Source organism: Gymnoscopelus microlampas, assembly GCF_963454915.1.
Source record: "Gymnoscopelus microlampas genome assembly, chromosome: 15".
NCBI classification, from domain to species: Eukaryota; Metazoa; Chordata; class Actinopteri; order Myctophiformes; family Myctophidae; genus Gymnoscopelus; species Gymnoscopelus microlampas.
This window is the reverse complement of record NC_139952.1, coordinates 50,511,365-50,534,450: the sequence shown is the minus strand read 5'-3', so window position 1 is coordinate 50,534,450 and position 23,086 is coordinate 50,511,365.

Sequence of the window (23,086 nt, the reverse complement as noted above, 5' to 3'; positions counted from 1 at the left end):
TCTCTCTCTCAGCACCTCAGCTAACCCTGGTCTCTGATAAACCCCCCCCACACCCCCCCCCTCCCCTGGAGGCGTGTGGAGACCCTCTCTGCCATCTGGATCAGAGCCATAATGTCCGCCACACTCCCGCTCGGCGCCGTTAGCCCTAACATGCTTCACGGAGAAGGTCAATAGACCTGAATGGCATTACACTCATCGACAGGCTCGTCTATCAAAGCCCCCCCCCCGACGTCCCCCCGATACACCCCCCCCCCCCCCGACAGCAGCATGACAACAATTGATTGTAGATCAATCACAACAACGGGGGCTTCGGAATCAATTACTGGATCATTTCTGCATCATTTCAGAGGCATATGGAGGAAATCAAAGAGCTCTGTGGGTCTGAAGCCTCTATATAAGCCATTCAGACCCCCGGGGGGGGAACGCATCCGTGTCATTTTAACGCGTCTTTGGGGCTATTCAAAAATAGCAGATCTACAAAGTTTGTAGATCTGCTATTTATTTATTTATTTATTTTTCATCGTGAAAATGTTTGCAAATCTTTGAATGTATGTGTTTTTTTTAAGCAAACATTTTTTTAACTCAAATCTTTGCTTCTGGTGGATTCTACAAATGTCTTCTAAATCCTAACAGTTATATTTTTTAAACTTATGTTGCTGTAATATCAGTGGTTCTCAAACTTTTTCCATGTCAAGGACCACCCAAAATGATATGTATTTGTCTGCGGACCCCCATCTAAAAATATATTTTGTTCCAGGGACCCCCAGAAGCACAGATTTGAGTTAAAAAAAAAGTATATTTATATTCAAAGATTTGCTCAAATGTTCACGATTTTCCGTCCCAAAAATAGCAGATCTACAAGCTCATAGCACGACACTCGGCTTGTAGATCTGCTATGTTTGAATAGTCAAATAAATAAAAAAAAATGACACAGATGCGTTCCCGTATTGAATGGGTTAAAATGAGCAGAGCTGTGATAGGCTGGTTCACCTAATCAGGAGAACCGGCGCCGCGCGGCTAAAAAGAAGAAAAAAAAACGCCGCTTTCATTATTTATAGGGTTCTAGTGTAGAAGTGCATGTGAGACGTACATTATTCATTACTGTACATGAATAACACACGTTTTTAAAGCCTTTCCAACGTGGACACCATGGAGGTGACCGAGGTTTGATGCTGAGCGAGCATCTATCTGACAGAGAGCTGTGACATCACTGGTAGGAGAGACGGTACGGGGCTTTTTAATGGCTCAGATGCACACGCAGGCACACGCATGCACACACACACACGCACACGCACACGCACACGCACACGCACACGCACACGCACACACACACACACACGCACACACACACGCACACACACACACACACACACACACACACACACACACACACACACACACACACACACATTATTTATGCGTACCTGTCTGACAGGCTCAGCAAAGTGTGTCACAAATAGAGATGATATTATTATCATTATTAACACATTGCCTGCCAGAGTTTTTTCAGATTTTTAGCTGTTGCCTGCCAGGGTTTTGCCATGATTTTGGTACCTGTTCGCGTAGCCACAGATTTTTTTCCTCCAGTATGATTGATCCCCAGATGGTTTCTAATCACAGATGAGATTCAGGTGTGGTTTCACAAATGTCAACGAGGTCATTTTGACCTCGTTGACATGTTTGGTTGATGTTTCAATATAGCTCAAAAGCAGTAGTTTTAAACCAAAAAACAAAGTGAATTGTTTGTCCGTTTGAATTTTAACATTGAAGTGAATGGAGCAGCAAATCTTCGAACATTTTTAGCTCCTAATCTGTTCATAATTCGACAAGGGTTGAAATTATAAAAAAATGCAAAAAAAAAAAAAAAAATTTTTTTTTGAAATTTTTTTTTTTTTTTTTCCTTTTTTCCAAAGACGTATATATACGTCATTGGCAGGCAACAGCTGATTTCTAAATGACGTATATATACGTCTTAGGCAGGCAATGTGTTAATAGATGGATGCCTGTTGCCCCTCCCCCATATACACGAATCCACGGAGCGCTGGCCTGTAGGTGGCGCCGCCACTGCTGCGGTGTCAGCCTCGGTCAGCTGCTGCTGCGCAAAAAAACAGCAGATCTACAAGCTAGTAGATCTGCTGTTTTTGAACAATCTTGAAGATTTTAGCAAATCTTTGTATACATATATATATATGTGTTTTAAAGCGAACATTTTTAACATTTTACGATCTGTACTTCTGCGGGGGTCCTTGGAACAACATGTTTTGAGATGGGGGTCCGCGGCCCAAATACATATCATTTTTGGGGGGTCCTTGACGTGGCAAAGTTGGAGCACCACTGATATAGCAACATACGTTTATTCAAAAAGCTGTTTAGTAGAACATATATTCAGAAGATTTGCACACATTTTCACGATTGTTAAAAAAAATAGCAGATCTCCAAGCAGATTTGCTTGTAGATCTGCTATTTTTGAATAGACAAAGAAATCTAAAAATACGGTAAAGATTACGGTTTGGGCACACAATGTGTTAATAAACGTTGCCATGAATTCTATATGCTTCCAGTCGCTAGTTTAAAGTCTCCTTTCAATCATCATGATATGAGTTTTGGTAAATTATGATCCCATTTATTAAAAAATTGATGATAAAGTAGGTTATATTCTAGGAGGGGCGGGATGTTTTGATTGACAAGCTACACAACCAATAGCATTCAACTATATATATTATGAACGTCAGATCTCCCAACAAAAAAAATCGAAAAGCCATTAACTCATTCAGTGCCAATGAAATAAAAAAATAATTGTGAACTGTGCCAGCAATTTTTTAATTTTCTTAAACCTTTTTCAAGTAGTCATAGAATATTTATCTCCAGTATAATGGATCCCCTGATGGGTGCTAATCACTGAGGGTTGCACTGTGTGGTTTCACAAATGTCAACGAGGTCATTGGACCTCGTTGACATTTAATTGTCTGCCTTTTGAAAATAACATTGAAAAATACATATAGTGCTCATATAGTCTATCTCTGCAGAGAGCACAAATGGGGTTCTGGTATAGTTCAGTTCAGTTGCTTCTCAACCTTTTGGATTTCAAGGACCCCCAGTTTGACACACGATTCATTTGGACCCCTTGATGGTCCCCGGACCGGGCATTGAGACGCAGTGATCTAAGGATAATTCCTTTTAAGGATAAGGATAAGGATAAGGCTAATTCCTTTTAACAGGTTGTTCATGAAAGTCCTTGCGGTCTCTTGTTTCCAATGAGAACCTGTGAGCAATTAGGGGTTAAGAGTCTTGCTCATATGCTGGCCTGGCCTGGAATCGAACCTGGGGCAACCAGGACCTCTGGCTCCCTAGGCGGGCTCACTAACCACTCAGCTATGGCCGCCCCTATCTACATGTCATATCTCGACACACGTTTCCCTGCTGCTCCAATAACATCACGTTATAAGGCGGTGTAGAGTTCAGTAAAACAACAGTTAAAAAGATACAGAAGGTGATCTGTATCTGACAGAAACTACAAAAACATCCGTTCTCTCTCGTTACCGCAGAGCCATGACACTGACAGATGAGTGGTTTTCTACTGAATACATGAATACACACAGTAATGGAAGTAAAAGTATCAACACCACAATGTAGAAATACTCTGTTATAAAGCAAAAGTCCTGTATGCAAATTTACAAACTATAATGTACTTTAAGTACCAAAGTAAAGTTATTTACCAAAGTGTGTGATAGATATATATATATATATATATATATATGTGTATATATATATATATATATATATATATATATATATATATATATATATATATACACATATATATATATATATATATATATATATATATATATATACACATATATATATATATATATATATATATCTATATATATATATGTGTATATATATATATATATATATATATATATATATATATGTGTATATATATATATATATATATATATATATATATATACTAGAGTTTCGGGGGGCTACGCCCCCCTCAACCCCAGCCGCGCACGGGGCTTTGCGTTTGTTGGTCCCTCCGTGTCCCTGTGTCTATATCCGTGTAGCTGCAGCACAGAGTGGGCAGTATAGATGGGGATTATGGCTGTTAGAGGCATGTACGCGCACGGGGCCCGCGTGGGCGTGTGTATATGGGGGTAGACAAATTGTCTAAGTAACATTTGCAAAAAGGGAAAAAAAAAAAAAATTGTAAGAAAGTGTAATGTAAAAGTTACAAAATGATGAAAAATAAGTAGAAGAAATTATATTTTGTATGTGTCGCGGACCACCAGGGGGTCCGCGGACCCCCTGGTGGTCCGCGCGGAAGTCGTGGGATGAAAATTTGGAAAAGGAAAAAAAAAAAAAAAAAAAAAAAAATATGAAGGTGGTTGCTTGTTTTTCTGAAAGCTGGCGAATGGCAGCCCTTTCTGCAAGATGGCGGCCGCCTGGTGTTGTTGTGAGTACGTGTATTTGGGGGGGGGGGGCTGTGGAGCTGTGGAGCTACATAGTTCTCCAGAAGACACACACAAACATACACCATCTACAATGGACGAACTGAGCAGCAATATAGACATTCACCACACGAACGTGCATTGTTGACAAAGTGATTGCACAGCCGCTGCAGGCATGACAACCAGGTTAGCGTTAGCGACATGGCAGCTATCACAGCGCCCTGTCCGTCGTGCTGCAACTGCCTGTGATGGCTACAGCAGTAACAGCAAGCTGTCTGCGATGCCATTGTCTGGAGACTGCTCTTAGCGTGACACGACCAATGAGAGTGAGCGCTGTAGTTGTTGCTAAGATACGGTGGCGTCTCTGCCCCATAGCTTGTAGATCTCTCACACATGATTGGCGTAGGCTGCGTTGCCAGGTCGGACTTTGTGTCTAAGCAATGGTCGGCTTATTTTTGCGCGCCTTTGGGCTCGTTTGCATTGTGCGCACGGCAGCGCTTGTTTAGCGTACGTCAGCGCGACGTGGCAACGGACGTGGCAACGTGAAAGGTGATTGGCTGGTGAAAAGAAACACCCGACGTTACACCAGAAATGGTGCCTGGAGAAAATGGTGACCAAAAAAAAAGTTTGGAAAAAAAGGAAAAAAAACCCGCAGCGGCTGCCTGCTGTTGTGGTGATGAGGTCGTGCGCACGGTAAACGGTACGAAGCTGCCTCCCCTTCCGTTTTGTCCGACATTTGGTGAGTAGAATTAATTATGTTGCGCGGTGGAAAAGGTGTAGTGAACAGTGAGATGTCCCCTACGCGAGGCGTAAATTCAGTGCGGCCGCCGTGGCGAGTCAGTAGGCGACATGTGGTCTGGCGGTGCGTTGTTTATCCGATAACAGAGCTGTGGGGTGTCACCACCGAGGGTGCGGAAGTTGCTCGCCATTTATATAGTTAGATATATATATATATATATATATATATATATATATATATATATATATATGTGTATATATATATATATATATATATATATATATATTAAAATGGCTGATCTTTAAGCTCACATTACGTAGTGATGCAACACGTTGTGAGCTTGTAGATTGGTTATTTTCAAGTAGTATAAAATAGGACTTAATTGGTTAATGTATGTTTTGTAACAATAATCAGATTCTGCAGTAAGTAACCAGTAGTTAAAGCTGTCAAATAATTGTAGAAAAAAAAATAATAAGTGCATTATTTTCCTCTTGAGATGTAGTGCAGAAGTAGAAGTATGAAGCACAGACAAAAAAGTAAATACTCAAGTGAAGTAAAAGTACCTCAAAATTGTGCCGTAACTACAGTAACTTGAGTAGATGTACTTTAGTTACTTTTTACCACCACAGACAGAGTACCTCGGAGCGCGACGTCTCACATTACACGGGAGGTCAAAGGGCGAGGTCATTACATAATGTCTCTAATTAGAGGGGTGTGATGAGGAGAAGGCCCAGCGCCTGATAAGGACATGAGATGCAACCAAACCACAGGAAAAGTGCAGCCGCAGCATGTTCACACCCCCGGCGAGGGGGGGGGGGTAAGCCCCCTTTTATATATTTAAAAAAGCACCGTTCAGAGAGACAAGCATCCTGCTCTGTTTTCATAAACTCACAGCCACCCCGAGTCTGTGGTCCTCCTGGATGAATGTTGGACCTCAGCCAGACACAACACTGTGTCTGTGTGTGTGTGTGTGTGTGTGTGTGTGTGTGTGTGTGTGTGTGTGTGTGTGTGTGTGTGTGTGTGTGTGTGTGTGTGTGTGTGTGTGTGTGTGTGTGTGTGCACATGCTTCTCGTGCACGTGCCTCTCGCCCATGTGTCTTCGTGCACGTGCCTGTACACACAGATCAATTTGCCAAAAAGAACAAATCTACAAGCTCACAACGCGTTGCAACGCAACTCGTTGATTATCGCGATAATATCGCTAATCGCAATTATGTTTGCCACAATAATGGTGACATGTGATTTTCATAAGGTCCTTATGAGTGAACTGAGAAATGAGGAGGAAACAGTAAGACATCGGTTACTGGTGGCTAGACTCAATAAATTCACACTTCAAACGACTTCACACTTCATGAGTTTGCAGGCGTAAAGGATGACTAACGCAAATGTGTTTAACCACTCGGACCCGAGTGATCCCTAATCTGAGGCACTCAAGTCACGTTGTGAGCAGTGTTGAGTCCGTCAACTAAAACTATGACGAAAAATGTTTTTTCTCTGATGAAAACTAAATAAAAACTAAATAAAAACTAAGCTATGATGACTAAAACTAAGACTAAATATATTGACAATTTCGTCAACAAATAAGAACTAGACTAAAATGTCAGGGAGGGATAGTGGAGCAGAGATCCAGTAGAACTAAGACTAGTGGAGCAGAGATCCAGTAGAACTAAGACTAGTGGAGAAGAGATCCAGTAGAACTAAGACTAGAGGAGAATAGATCCAGTAGAACTAAGACTAGCGGAGAAGAGATCCAGTAGAACTAAGACTAGAGGAGAATAGATCCAGTAGAACTAAGACTAGCGGAGAAGAGATCCAGTAGAACTAAGACTAGTGGAGAAGAGATCCAGTAGAACTAAGACTAGAGGAGAAGAGATCCAGTAGAACTAAGACTAGAGGAGAAGAGATCCAGTAGAACTCAGACTAGTGGAGAAGAGATCCAGTAGAACTAAGACTAGAGGAGAAGAGATCCAGTAGAACTAAGACTAGAGGAGAAGAGATCCAGTAGAACTAAGACTAGAGGAGAAGAGATCCAGTAGAACTAAGACTAGAGGAGAAGAGATCCAGTAGAACTAAGACTAGAGGAGAAGAGATCCAGTAGAACTAAGACTAGAGGAGAAGAGATCCAGTAGAACTAAGACTAGAGGAGAAGAGATCCAGTAGAACTAAGACTAGTGGAGAAGAGATCCAGTAGAACTAAGACTAGAGGAGAAGAGATCCAGTAGAACTAAGACTAGAGGAGAAGAGATCCAGTAGAACTAAGACTAGTGGAGAAGAGATCCAGTAGAACTAAGACTAGAGGAGAAGAGATCCAGTAGAACTAAGACTAGCGGAGAAGAGATCCAGTAGAACTAAGACTAGAGGAGAAGAGATCCAGTAGAACTAAGACTAGCGGAGAAGAGATCCAGTAGAACTAAGACTAGAGGAGAATAGATCCAGTAGAACTAAGACTAGAGGAGAATAGATCCAGTAGAACTAAGACTAGCGGAGAAGAGATCCAGTAGAACTAAGACTAGAGGAGAATAGATCCAGTAGAACTAAGACTAGCGGAGAAGAGATCCAGTAGAACTAAGACTAGAGGAGAATAGATCCAGTAGAACTAAGACTAGAGGAGAATAGATCCAGTAGAACTAAGACTAGCGGAGAAGAGATCCAGTAGAACTAAGACTAGCGGAGAAGAGATCCAGTAGAACTAAGACTAGCGGAGAAGAGATCCAGTAGAACTAAGACTAGCGGAGAAGAGATCCAGTAGAACTAAAAGACATTTTATGTTTGGTTGTGCTCGGGTGTTGCGCTCTGAAAATAGCAGATCTAGAAGCTCACAACGCGTCGCGCTAGGTATTAAAAAAGTCTAAAAAAGTCCTTAAATAGTCACTTCACTGTCATCTGGGGAAACCCTAGAGCATTGGTTCTCAAAGTGGGGTCCGGGGACCGCCAGGGGTACTTGAGGGGGTTCCAGGGGGTACCCAGCTAAATGATGGACAGGAACCAAATGGACCCTTATGGGTGTGTAACTCTGAGTGTACAAATGGAACCAAATGGACCCTAAGGGTCCATTTGGTTCCATTTGTACACTCTCAGAGTTAAATCAACATTGATTTTACAATATAAACTGGGGTCCCAGAGATATAAATGCCATTACATGGGGGTCCGTAGCCCTAATGCATGTCAAACTGGGGGTCCTTGAAATTAAAATGGTTGAGAATCACTGCTAGAGCCGTGAAAAATCTTCTCTTATGAGGGTCCCTGGCTTATCTTTTCAAATGGGGGTCCGCGGGCTAATACGTGTCAATTTGAGGGTCCCTGACATGAAAAAGTTTGAGAACCACTGCTCTATAGTAGAAACGTGTTAAAGCAACAATCAGTGACATGGTGTCGCCTCTTTAGATGGCCTGACCTTGGAGAGGCTGTTAAATGTGTTCTCTGAACAGCTTGTCCTGTTTATTCATGTTGTGTCTCTTTTTATATGAATTCTCTGCCCTTGTAAAGGTCTGTTATGTTGAATAATAATATGTGTGATTATGGTTATGCTGTCGTCTCTATACTACTGTTACTACACAGAGAGAGAGAGAGAGAGAGAGACACAGAGAGAGAGACAGAGAGAGAGAGAGAGACACAGAGAGAGAGACAGAGAGAGAGAGAGAGAGAGAGAGAGAGAGAGAGACCAGCTCTATACTACTGTTACTACACAGAGAGAGAGAGAGAGAGAGAGAGAGAGAGACACAGAGAGAGAGACAGAGAGAGAGAGAGACACACAGAGAGAGAGACAGAGAGAGAGAGAGAGAGAGAGAGAGAGAGAGAGAGAGAGAGAGAGAGACCAGCTCTATACTACTGTTACTACACAGAGAAAGAGAGAGAGAGAGAGAGAGAGAGAGAAAGAAAGAGCGAAAGAAAGAAAGAAAAAAGAAAGAAAGAAAGAGCGAAAGAGCGAAAGAAAGCAAGAAAGCAAGAAAGAAAGAAAGAAAGAAAGAAAGAAAGAAAAAGAAAGTCCAGAGAACAGAGGTCCTCTCAGGATGAGATCTGGAAGGTCAGAGGTTAACCTCCCATCAGACCTTACCTTCAGAACACAGGACGACAGATTGCGTCGTCATGACAACAGAATGCTCCGTACATCAGCACAGTGTTGTCCAGACCCTCTGGGCGACCCACACACACACACACACACACACACACACACACACACACACACACACACACACACACACACACACACACACACACACACACACACACACACACACACACACACACACACACACACACACACACACACACACACACACACACACACACAGGCTTTTATAAAGACTCAACCCACGACCTTGTGACTAAAATATAACTACAGTACGCTGGATCCATTTCTGCCTGACAGCAAGCAGTGGGTGGAAAAAGTACTCAAATTCTTTACTTAAAGGGTAAGACCACTTTTGTAGAGGTTTGGGTTGTGTAGTTACCTTGCCATGATGTAACTCCTAAGGTGGGCAAGAAATAAAAAAATATTGTTCCATTGATTAGAAACTGATAATTCAAAATATGCTCCTCATTGACTTACATTGTACACTGAAACAGCTCTCAAAGTCACTCTTTTAGCATATAAATGAACCCAAACATAGCTGATTCAGACAATATAGAACATCACCAAACCCAGTACTGTTTGTTTTTACTTCCTGTTGATTTTACTATTTGAAGATCTGGATCCGGATCCGCCGATCCAGTCCGGGTTTTCTACTTATTAAAAATGGCAAAATCAACAGGAAGCTCACATTTTTATAAAAAAAAAAACAGTACTGGGTTTGGTGAGGTTCTATATTGTCTGAATCAACTTTGTTTGCGTTCGTTTATGTGCTAAAAGAGTGACTTTGAGAGCTGCGTACAATGTAAGTCAATGAGGAGCATATTTTGAATTATCAATTTCTAATCAATGGAGCAATTATTTTTTATTTCTTGTCCACCTTTGGAGTTACATCATGGCAAGGTAACTACACAACCCAAACCTCTACCACAGTGGTCTTGCCCTTTAAGTAAAAATACCAATACTGCAATGTAGAAATACTCTGTTACAAGTGAAAGTCCAGAATTAAAAACGTACTTAAAAAGTACAAAAGTATTGGCATCAAAATGCACTTGTACTACAATATTTGAAAATAGCCGATCTACAAGCTCACAACGCGTCGCGATGCGACGCGTTGTGAGCTTGTAGATCGGCAAAAAGATTGGCTAAAGTGGTTAATGTGTGTTTCATAATATAATAATGTATATCTGCAATATAACTAGTTACTCAAGTTTTCAAATAATCGTAGTGGAGTAAAAGTACAATATTTGCCTCTGAGATGTAGTGGAGCAGAAGTAAAAGTATTGAAAATTGGAAACACTCAAGTAAAGTACAAATACCTCAAAAATGTACTTAGTTACTTTACACCACTGATAAAGACTGAGCCTGAGCGACCTTGTGACTAAATCACAACTACCGCTGGATCCATTTCCAGGAAGTGGAGAAAAAATAAAACGACGGTTGTGGACACAGACTTCTGCCTAGCAACAACCATGTGAACGCACCTCTTCCTTAGATTACGGATTATTACGTCGATCGCGTACATAAAGAGGAAAACGAGAAACACTACAACCTACAGTTCTTAAAGATGCAGTGCCATGATTTCTTTTCCGCCTAAAAAATGATGATCAGGTATTATGATTATACTAGGAGAAATAATTTTCCCCAAAAAGTTTACAGAAATGGCTAGAATTACGTTTTTATGTGGCCACACCCACCAGGTCATTATGTATGCGTGGTTGTCAGGTGGGTGGTATTCTATCTGAGTTAGCCACACCCCACAATGTTAAGTGAGTTGTGGTAGGCCGTCCCCTGTTATTGTGATGTCATCAAAACAGGGTATTTCCAACGGGCATTTTGACTCAGAGGCTTTCAGCTTTCAGGAAGAAACCAGAAGTACACAGGGAAGGCAAATGTGCACATTATAATAACACCTGGAGGTCTATTAGAGTAATGTTAACTTTGTAGACACGTGAAAACCAGAAAAGGCTCAAAACTATGGCACTGCATCTTTAATGTGTATGGAGTCATCTTCTGTACCATTCTTTATGCTTCATTTAGGATTGATTTCAGCGTGGATGTTATATGACATCTCCTGTGAATCCCTGTTCATTTATTGGACGACGATGATGATCTGGACCATTAGCATTAACATTAGCATTAGCATTAGCGTTAGCGTTAACATTAGCATTAAGATTATCATTAACGAAACAAACAAACAGAGTAATGGATAAAATACAACAGATTATCCACACACACACTATTTTAGATGTTCCCACCTATTGAAAATGTTCATGTTACGCACGCACGCACACACACACACACACACGCACACACACACACACACACACACACAATATACAATATCTGAAATAGGACCATAGTGTTGAAACTGTCTAAACATTGCTGGGGAACCCCTGGACCCCCCCTCAAGGCCTAGGACCATCAAGATGAGAACATCTTGCCGTGTGTGTCTCTCTCTCTCTCTCTCTCTCTCTCTCTCTCTCTCTCTCTCTCTCTCAAACTAAATCATCTGTGATCACGAGCCACATTTAAACTTTTTCGTGCCAAGGACCCCCACATAGACACTTATTAGCCCGCGGACCCCCATTTGAAAAGATAAGCCAGGGACCCCCATAATAGAACATTTTTTTACGGCTCTCTAGCAGTGATTTTCAACCTAATTTCAAGGACCCCCCAGTTTGACATGCATTATAGGCTACGGACCCCCATTTAATGGCGTGTATGTATCTGGGACCCCAATTCGTATTGTAAAATCAATGTTAATTCAACTCTGAGAGTGTACAAATGGAACCAAATGGACCCGTTAGGGTCCATTTGGTTCCATTTGTACACTCTCAGAGTTACAGACCCATAAGGGTCCATTTGGTCCCTGTCCATCTTTTAGCTGGGGACCCCCTGGAACCCCCTCAAGTACCCCTGGGGGTCCCCGGACCCCACTTTGAGAACCAATGCTATAGAGTACAGAAGTCCTGACGTCACTCGTTCATCTCCTGGTTCGTAAAGTAATGTCTCTATGGAGAATAACATTGGGTCATCTTAGAATCGTCTCATATAAGAATTGTGGTCCAAAAATAAACAAACTGTCTCAGTGATATTGTCAGGGAGGAGGTTCTGTATCGTTTATGATAGTCAGTCACTTATATTTGATACAGTCTGTTTCTGGAGACAATTTAACTAATTCGGCGGAAGTAACATTATGGTTTTCTCGCCGTCAGTTGATGCTTCATATCCATAAGAGTCAAACCACCGGGGTCACTTGTTTATTTGTGGAACACAGTTCTTATTTGACGCGATATTAAACACGTCTATGGGATTCAGAACGGGGGGGGGGGGGGACCGCGAACCAGGTATAGGATGTGTAAATTACGTCAGACTTCGGTGCTCTATACCAGTGGTTCTCAAACTTTTTCATGTCAAGGACCCCCAAATTGACACTTATTAGCCCGCGGACCCCCATTTGAAAAGATATGCCAAGGACCCCCATAAGTCCACATGGATTTTTACGGCTCTATAGCAGTGATTTTCAAGCATTTCAATTTCATGGACCCCCAGTTTGACAAGCATTATGCTATGGACCCCCATTTAATGGCATTTCTATCTCTTGGACCGCAATTTATATTGTAAAATCAATGTTAATTTAACTCTGAGAGTGTACAAATGGAATCCATTTGTACACTCTCTGAGTTACAGACCCATAAGGGTCCATTTGGTTCCTAACTACCATTTAGCTGGGGACCCCCTGGAACCCCCTCAAGTACCCCTGACCCCACTTTGAGAACCAACGCTCTATACTCTACCATCTATACCAAAGGGCGGGGGGGGGGGGGCATTAAGACAAGACAGAGGGGCAACGAGGGCCATAAAAATCTTAACACGGGACTTTACGTGCAACATTTCTACCTTGTGGTATTTCTACTGTAGTCTTACTCAAGTAATAGTAAATATCAGAGTACAGGCAGGATATATGCACAGAACACTCTGTTATAATGGATGTCTGTAGCGTCAGAGCATCCAGTACAGCCTCTCTGCAGCCCAACCATGGTGACTCATAATCCACATGTCCTCTTTCATTACTGTAGGGAGAGGAGAGGAGAGGAGAGCTTGGCGTTCTGCGATATGGAAATAAGAGAGAGAGCTGATCAAAGCTCTGCTCCCCCCCCCCCCCCCCCCCCCACGGATGAGCTCTCCTCATCTACAGTATCTCTCCGAGGACCCTCGTTGGTTGGTTGGTTCGCCGGCCGGCCTGCCTGCCAAGCTCTGCCGCGGCGCCAAGCGAGCTCTCCTCTCCTCTCCTCTAATGTTTGTGTCCAGAATCACTGCGCCGCGGCAGCCTACTCACGCACAAAATATACGACACAAACATTAGTACCATGTGACAGAGGGGTCGAAATTGAATGAAACCTGCTCTATATGGTAGAAATAGGTCAACAATACAAATGACGTTTTTTTTTATTTATTTATTTTTAATGAGCGGCCCCCACCAAATCTACTAATCTACCGGAACTACATTCATATTTATCAGAAACGGACCATAACTCTGACCACGGGACTCGGGCAATCAATTAATACCTTTGCAACCACTACATTAATGGTAAGTATTTCCTACAGAAAATACTCAAAAAATCTGAACTAACCCTTTAAGTGACAATTTAAGGACTTTTAATACCTCATCTAAAAAATAAAAGGAAGGAAATGAAACTAGAAACGACATTTCTTAGAAGTTTTATGTGTGCCTGCAGCTCGCTAAGTCTGTGTGCCACCTTGTGTTGGGGGGGTATAAATGAATATCGTGGGGGGGGGGGGGGGGGGGGGGGGGTAAATTGCAATTTGACCCACTTCCGGTTGGTGGGATTAACTTCCGGTCCGGTTGAGACCTGTAGCATGCTGCTAAATCAGTGGTTCTCAAACATTTTAATTTCCAGTTTCACACACATTAGGGCTACGGACCCCCATTTAATGGCATTTCTATCTCTGGGACCCCAATTTATATAGTAAAATCAATGTTGATTTCACTCTGAGAGTGTACAAATGGAACCAAATGGACCCTAACGGGTCCATTTGGTTCCATTTGTACACTCTCAGAGTTACAGACCCATAAGGGTCCATTTGGTTCCTGTCCATCATTTAGCTGGGGACCCCCTGGAACCCCCTCCAGTACCCCTGGGGGTCCCCGGACCCCACTTTGAGAACCAAAGTGCTAAATGATAAGTTGTACCTGTCCAAGACAAGATCCTAAACATCATGTATATTCTTCATTATATATATTTAAATTATTATTATTATTATTATTATTATTATTATTTTGCTTAGATTGTAGCACAATTTGCCAAACAACATTTCACTGCTTGTTCTTGAATCTCGATTCTCTAATTTGAATAAAGGACTAATATATGTTCATTATAAAATGAACGTTTTTTTTTTTAATTCCTGCTGGGTAAAAGAAATAAGATTTTTTTTGTTGTTGCAATGAGCCTTTACTATCATTTGGTACTTTATCACTTTATTCTAGAGTGATTTTGTTTTGTCAATTAATCACGTAGTTTAACCACTTTAAACACTAGTCTTAGTGAAAACAGACTTTACAGACACCAAAAAACAGTCGATCTAGAAGCTCAAAATAGCCGATCTACAAGCTCAACATAGCAGATCTACCGGCTATTTTTGGCAAATGTTCCCCCTAGAAAAGGCATGCTGGGGTTCAAGTAATGTATGTTCTGTATTAATAATCTAAATCTGTCAAATGCTTGTGGTGGAGCAAAAATATATATATATATTTTTGCCTCTGAGATGCAGTGGAGGAGAAGTGTATCCACAATGGAAATACTCAAGCAAAGAAAGTCTCAACATTCACTAAATATACTTTCAGCAGTGGGAGACAGTACCACTAGAGGTTATAAATGAGACATCTACCAGACTGGATCAGAGCTACAGACAGTACTACACTAGAGGTTATAAATGAGACATCTACCAGACTGGACTAGAGCTACAGACAGTACTACACTAGAGGTTCTAAATGAGACATCTACCAGACTGGATCAGAGCTACAGACAGTACTACACTAGAGGTTCTAAATGAGACATCTACCAGACTGGATCAGAGCTACAGACAGTACTACACTAGAGGTTATGATACATCTACCAGACAGGACCATGAGCTACAGACAGTACTAGAGGTTATAAATGAGATGAATAAATCTCCCAGACTGGACCATGAGCTACAGACAGTACTAGAGGTTATAAATGAGATGAATAAATCTCCCAGACTGGACCATGAGCTACAGACAGTGCAGACAGTGACAGTTGTGTCTAGCAGCAGGAATAGAATATCTTACCATGTCGTACCCGCATAAATATGATTTTTATTTCCAGGACCCTATCGTGTCCAGTTAAGGATTCTCCTGTTGCTGAGGTCAACTAATGGCCCATGTGGGGTTCATTTGGCGGCCATCTTGAAGTTGAGGTCCAGGTGAGAAGCGGAAAAACAATGCTGTCTCACTCCCTAAAGGCTGTCTCACTCCCTAAAGAAAAAAACAATGCTGTCTCACTCCCTAAAGAAAAAAACAATGCTGTCTCACTCCCTAAAGGCTGTCTCACTCCCTAAAGAAAAAAACAATGCTGTCTCACTCCCTAAAGGCTGTCTCACTCCCTAAAGAAAAAAACAATGCTGTCTCACTCCCTAAAGAAAAAAACAATGCTGTCTCACTCCCTAAAGAAAAAAAAAACAATGCTGTCTCACTCCCTAAAGAAAAAAACAATGCTGTCTCACTCCCTAAAGGCTGTCTCACTCCCTAAAGGCCGTCTCACTCCCTAAAGGCATATTTTGACTTTTAGGGAAAGTTTTGACCAAACGTCAACATGTGACGTGAAGGTGGGGGCAGAAAGGTCACAGAATGACTTTTGCCACAGAATGGTAAATCTTATATTCCCCAAAAGTTTTGGGGAATATAAGATTTACCATTCTGTGTAACTCGGACGGCGCTGAGTCGGGTCAAAGCAGACTTCAAAACCTCCGACGGTTTAACCGTTTTTTGGTCGGACCGTCAAAAGCGCTGAGACTTCCGCATTGCTGTAATGAGGAAGTCCCGAAAAGTCAACATGTGCCTTATTTCCCCCCCCTTCACATCACATGTTTGGTCACTACGTCACAATATGCCTTTTGGGGAGTGAGACAGTGTTGGAACAAGGCAGACATAGCCTACAGTCTTCAATAGCTCTACACATATCAAACAGGCACACGGAAGCAAAGGCCACAGACCCAAAGCCAGCAGCTGTAGCAACATTTAGCACAAGATGTACACTAGCTCATATAAAATCAATCAACCAATAAGCACCAGGCATGAATAATTCACATCTTATGTCACTGTTATTCATGTCAACGTCAAGCAACCGCTCAGACACGTTGTATAGGCTTAAGGTTGTCACTGTCGGGCAGACGCTTTGTGTCACCATAACAGTATTTAATCTTTACATAAATGAATGAATGTCCTATTTTATATGTGGTTGTATGACAGTGTCATTTCCTCTATATATACTCCTATATCTGCTGCTGTGCAACGCGTCACGTTTTATAAATATAATATAATGTCTATCTGTTCGTGGCTAGTTAACCCATTAAGACCTGAGGCCCATTCTACAAATGTCTTCTAAATCCAGTTTTCAGAAAAAAACGTGTGTTGCTCTAATATGAGTGTTGCTCTAACTATTTCATGTCAAGGACCCGCAAAATGATATGTATTTGGCCACCGACCCCCATCTCAAAATATTTTGTTCCAGGGACCCCCTGCTTTAAAATATATATATATATATATATATATATTCAAAGATTTGCACACATTTTCACGCTTTTTCAAAAGCAGATCTACAAGCTCATAGCGCGGGCGCAAAGTGACACGATATGAGCTTCACACATATATTAACGCATTGAGACCGTGAACGCATCTGTGTAATTTTTTGATTTCTTTGGCTATTTTTGAAAAATTGTGAAAAATTGTGCAAATCTCTGAATACATAATCTTTTTTAAGCGTTAGGATTTAGAAGAAAAAAAAAGGTTTTAATCGGCCTCAGGTTTTAATGGGTTAATCTGCAACTTAACGATTAGTGCCATTATCTTTACAATGTTTTCAATTGTTCTGCCATGGATGGATGGATGGGGCGGAGGGGGGGGGTAGTACCGTTCTTTGATCAATCTTATCTCCATGTAGATGTAGGGGGGCCTGGGGGGCCGCAGACACGTGGCATGTCGCTGCTCCACCCCCCGTCGCTGATTGTATACCGTCTCTAACGGACAGAAACCTTGTATCTCCATATTTCATATTTTTGTAAATGAATGCCATACTTCATCACACAAGAGTGTCACATAAAAAGTTGAGAAAATAGCCGATCTACAAGCTCTATAAAATGTTTAAAAAAATAATAATAGAATGTATTTTTTTTTTAACTTTTTTTACTTTAGATTTTTGTTGAGTCAATCCCTTTCAAGATGTTTTATATGTCTATAGGGTGAATTTCCCAAAGTGGAAAAGAAAAGGGTACGAGGGGAATGCCTTGTTTTGTTTTAATGTTAATGTTTACATAAACCAGGGGTCTTCAACGTTTTCAGGCGAAAGACCCCCTAGCTGAGAGAGAGATGAAGCAGGGACCCCCTTACTCTATATTGTATAAAATTGTGTTTCAGATTAAAGTTTTTTTTTACTTAGTCCGCTACTTTTTCCCTCTACACCCATAGCTTCTTTGCCAAAAAATAGCAGATCTACAAGCTCTCAACACCTCGTTGAGAGCTTGTAGATCTGCTATTTTCGGCTAAAGTTCCCCTCAGAAAAGGAATTCTAGGGTTCAAGCGGTTAATGTAAAAAAAAACTAAATCATATCGCACAAAGATTTGGCGGACCCCCTGTAGTAGCTCTGAGGACCCCCTAGAGGGGTCCCGGACCCCCTGTTGAAGACCCCCTGACATAAACCAAACGCTGTGAGCTTGTGTTCATGTTTGTATGTTCGTCTGTTCGTATGGAAACAAAGAAAAGAAGCATGATGATATGTACCGTATATATATATATATTCCCTCTGTGAACACCCTGTTCTCTATATACTGAATACAAAGTTTTTTTTTGGACACATATATAACGTTATTACGGCGACAGAAAGCATGTGAGAGAGAAGGTGGAATGAAGAGAAAGAGAAACATCGCTCCATCCATCTTCCTCTCTCCTTCCCGCCGTCATCCAGGCATGGCGAATCGAGCGCCGCCGAGCGCCGTGCTCCTCGATTGTCATTCTTTAGCGGGCCATCGTGGGGGGGAGAGAGAGAGAGAGAGAGAGAGAGAGAGAGAGAGAGAGAGAGAGAGAGAGAGAGAGAGAGAGAGGGGAGGAAATGAGGCGAGGGGTGGGGGCGCGTCAAGGCTAGAAAATTTGTGTCATCTGCCAAAACTCTGTTCTGGTGCGATACCCCCCGTTTACCAAACTTGGCTGGAATCAATCGATTTGGCCCCCGTTTTCTATCTGCAGCTCAGCAGGGGGGCGGGGGGGCGAGGGGGGGCAGGGAGGGGGAGGAGGAGAGAGGGAATATGAAATGAAAGGAAGGAAAGCATTGTCTCTCTTATTGTAGAAAACATGGAACTGTAACCTATACTATACTGTACTTTAGTAACCTATACTAACTATAACTACTAGACCATACCCGGTCGACGCATCCGTTGGGGGGATATGCGCACATGATCTGGCAACCCGGGAGGCGACATTGTTTGACACATAAACGCTAATAAGAAGCTGAGATTTGATGAAATTGAAAAACGGGCTTCACAGTTAAGTTCAGATGGTAATGGTCAATGGCTGTGTGCAAAATCAGAGCAATTGGTCCAGCCACTGAGGAGAACCGGGTAGCTTCACTCACTCACCACGGTTACTAGAATTATAGTAGAATAACTATAACTATATATAGTACCTATAGTTACAGTTCCATGTTTTCTACAATAAAAGAGACAATGCAGATACTGTTTTCACCGGAAGACGGAAGCGTTTCAAAAAGCGTTCTTTTAATTGTTTTATACTATATCTGTGGATTGTTTCTCTTAGCCAGAGTGGAGCTTTAGTTACCGTGAGCTGTGCTTTCTTTTTCTGTTGTTTTTCCATCTTTCCTTTTTGTTATTAGCGCGGTAGTTCCTGGCCAAACAGGAAACCGGTGCGGTAGTTCCTGGCCAAACAGGAAACCGGTGCGGTAGTTCCTGGCCAAACAGGAAACCGGTGCATTTCCGTTTCCGTTTTCCGGGCGGCTGACCACATTTTGGCGGGGAAGGCTCACAGAGCCACCGTTTCAATAGAAATTCATAATTTATCATATATATTTAATTTAGAATTTCAATAGAAATTCACAATTTGAATAGAAATTATAATAGAAAAGGCTTTCGGGGGAAATTCATGGAGTGGGTGTTGTGAAATATTTGCCACTCACAAAAGATATACAATTTAACTTTAGTTTTGTTGAAAAAGTTACCTAGTATTACTTTAACAATGGCTCCGGACCCATTTTTATGGGTCGCGAGTAAATATCCCTTTTTTTAATCCGTTTATATTAATCATTACTTCAAGATGCAGGTGAAAATAGCAGTTTGTGAACTTGTAGATCTGCTATTTTCACTTGTTTAGGTCCGGGCAGAGAGACATTTAATTTCCCTTTTGGGTCTTGAGATGAAAAGTAAAAACATATTGACTGTTCTGTAGAGTCACATAATGACCAAACAGAACCTTTACTATTCCACTGCAGTCCATGCTCCATACGCTATGAAGAGGTGAGGAGCAGCAGCACTCAATCTAAAGCTCAAACACATCAAACACAGCCAGATGAGGACACGCACACACACACACACACACACACACACACACGCACGCGCACACACGCACGCACACACACGCACGCCGTCGCCCACACACACACGCGCGCACGCGCACACAGACACACACACACACACACACACACACACACGCGTGCGCGCACGCACGCACACGCACACACAGGTTCTGCCAAGTTAGTGCACATAGCCGTATACACTTTAAAACTGCTGACTACAGTCATGTATGTTTTTTTATATGAAGTCATAAGATGTGGAGACAGAAATGTCATGAGAGAGAGAGAGAGAGAGAGAGAGAGAGAGAGAGAGAGAGAGAGTTGACGTATATTCAATAGGATGTTATGATAACATAATCTAATACCATGTGGGTTTCATCATATTCATTATGAGGAGTGGTCTGTGTGCTCTGGACAAATCAATGGGCATGAATAGAGCAAGGTTTTAATAGTTTTGGATTTTTCATCTTTGTTTAGTTTTAGTTATTTTTGAATATTTTTTTGTTCGTTTTAATTAGTTTTTAGAGCGGATTTGCAAGTTTGTATTAGTTTTTATCTTCAAAAATTCTATTAGTTTTATTTTGTTTTAATTAGTTCTAAATGTTCCCAATAATTATTTTGGGGGTCCCCAGTTCAAATATGATTATTTTTTGGGGGGGGGGAGTCGCAGCCTGAAACGTTTGGAAACCGTTGCATTAGACCACGAAACCCCATTTGATACCTTTTTTAAATCTCTGGGACCTTAATCTACACTGCAAAATCCTCAGTGTATTTTTAAAGGTAGGGTAAGTGATTTTCTTTGGTTAAAATAAGTTCTATATTGTGATAGTACTCATTGCTATAGAGTGTTTGTTCAGTAAAAGGAGTCTCCTTGTCTCTCCACCTCTTTATTAAACAGAAAATACATTTTCGTTTCAGTTTCAGTTTCATTTCCAATTTTATCCAATCAGGACAGAGAACTCAATCAGGATATAGAAGTGGGGTCCGGGGACCCCCAGGGGTACTTGAGGGGGTTCCAGGGGGTCCCCAGCTAAATGATGGATAGGAACCAAATGGACCTTTATGGGTCTGTAACTCTGAGAGTGTACAAATGGAACCAAATGGACCCTGACGGGTCCATTTGGTTCCATTTGTACACTCTCAGAGTTAAATTGACATAGATTTTACAATATAAATTGCGGTCCAAGTGATAGAAATGCCATTAAATGGGGGTCTGTAGCCCTAATGCATGTCAAACTGGTGATCCTTTAAATTAAAATGGTTGAGAATCACTGCTAGAGCCGTAAAAAAAAAATCTTCTCTTATGGGGGTCCCTGTTATATCTTTTGAAATGGGGGTCCGCGGGCTAGTAAGTGTCAATTTGGGGGTCCTTGACATTAAAAAGTTTGAGAACCACTGGATTAAACAAGTGAAATTGGAAGTGATGACACTAAGAAATGAGCAGACAAAATTGGAACTGGAACACTATATAAATTAAGCTTAAAAATGGGTACTTTCTCCTGATTGGCTGAGATTTTGACACCTACCGAAAAATGTATTTTCTGTTTATTAAAGAGCTGGAGAGACGGGGAGACTCCTGTTACTGAACAAACACTCTATAGCAATGATTACTATCAGAATATAGTATTTAAACCTTTTAACAAAATACTTTTTGTTTTAACCAAAAAATATCACTTACCCTACCTTTAACTCAAAACAAGATATGGTGCGTTATGTTTGTTATCAACGTGCGACCCCACCATCACCTTCCTGTGACCTGGCTTGGGGCCCCCGACCCATAGTTTGAGAAGGAGAAGAAGAACTTCATGTTTTATTCATTACTTCATAAAGTATCCAAGGTCACTGAAATGTTACTGAACGTACACATGAATAATTAAGTCAATATTGGCTAAACATCACTTAGACGTTGGGTATAATTATGACATGTTTGACATGTTTGATTCATTGCGTATTACATGTCAATCAATCCTCTGTCCGCCAGGGACTACTTTCAGCCAGACTTTTCAAATCAATCCACACGTTAAAATGCATTAAAAACACCACAGAACAGAAAGTAACGCAGAGTGATGTTTTGGGTTTGTTAACCGTACGCAAACCTTATGTCTGTAAAGACTTTAGACTTAACAGACTTAGACTGGTGCACGCACACGCACGCACGCACGCACGCACGCACGCACGCACGCACGCACGCACGCACGCACGCACGCACGCACGCGCGCACGCAGTCATTATTATTTTGACGTTAAAGTTATACTAGGTAACTTTTTCCAAAAAATAAAGTTAAATTGTATATCTTTTGTGAGTGGCAAATGTTTCATAACGCTCACTGCATGAATTTCACCCCCGAAAGCCTTTTATAAATATATTTTCTCTTGAAAGTGGACGTGTTTCCCGCAAAAAATTACGTCATCCGGCCGGAAACGGGAACGGAAATGCACCGGTTTCCTGTTTGGCCAGGAACTACCGCACCGGTTTCCTGTTTGGCCAGGAACTACCACACCGGTTTCCTGTTTGACCAGGAACTACCGCGCGAATAACAACAAAGGAATCTCACGCTGTTTTTAAGACATTATAGGATTTGAAGATGGAAAAACAACAGAAAAAGAAAACACAGCTCACGGTAACTAAAGCTCCACTGGCTAAGAGAAACGATCCACAGATAGTATAAAACAATTAAAAGAACGCTTAAACGCTTCCGTCTTCCGGTGAAAACAAATGGAATTCTGGGTAATGCAGGACAACGCTATATCATGCAGCAGATGTTGCTAAAAATCGTTATTTGTGGACCTGCCTTGTATTACTTTAAACAATAAAGGGAAATGAATGGAAACGGTGTCTTGCTGGAAGTCAAAAACAAACAGCGATATGCTTTAGGAAAATGCTCTGCATGTATAAAGTCAACTATATAGTGACACATAATCAATAACATAAACATGCAAGAACTCTAGTATTGGTCCTTTAATCACTTGAACCCGACTATACT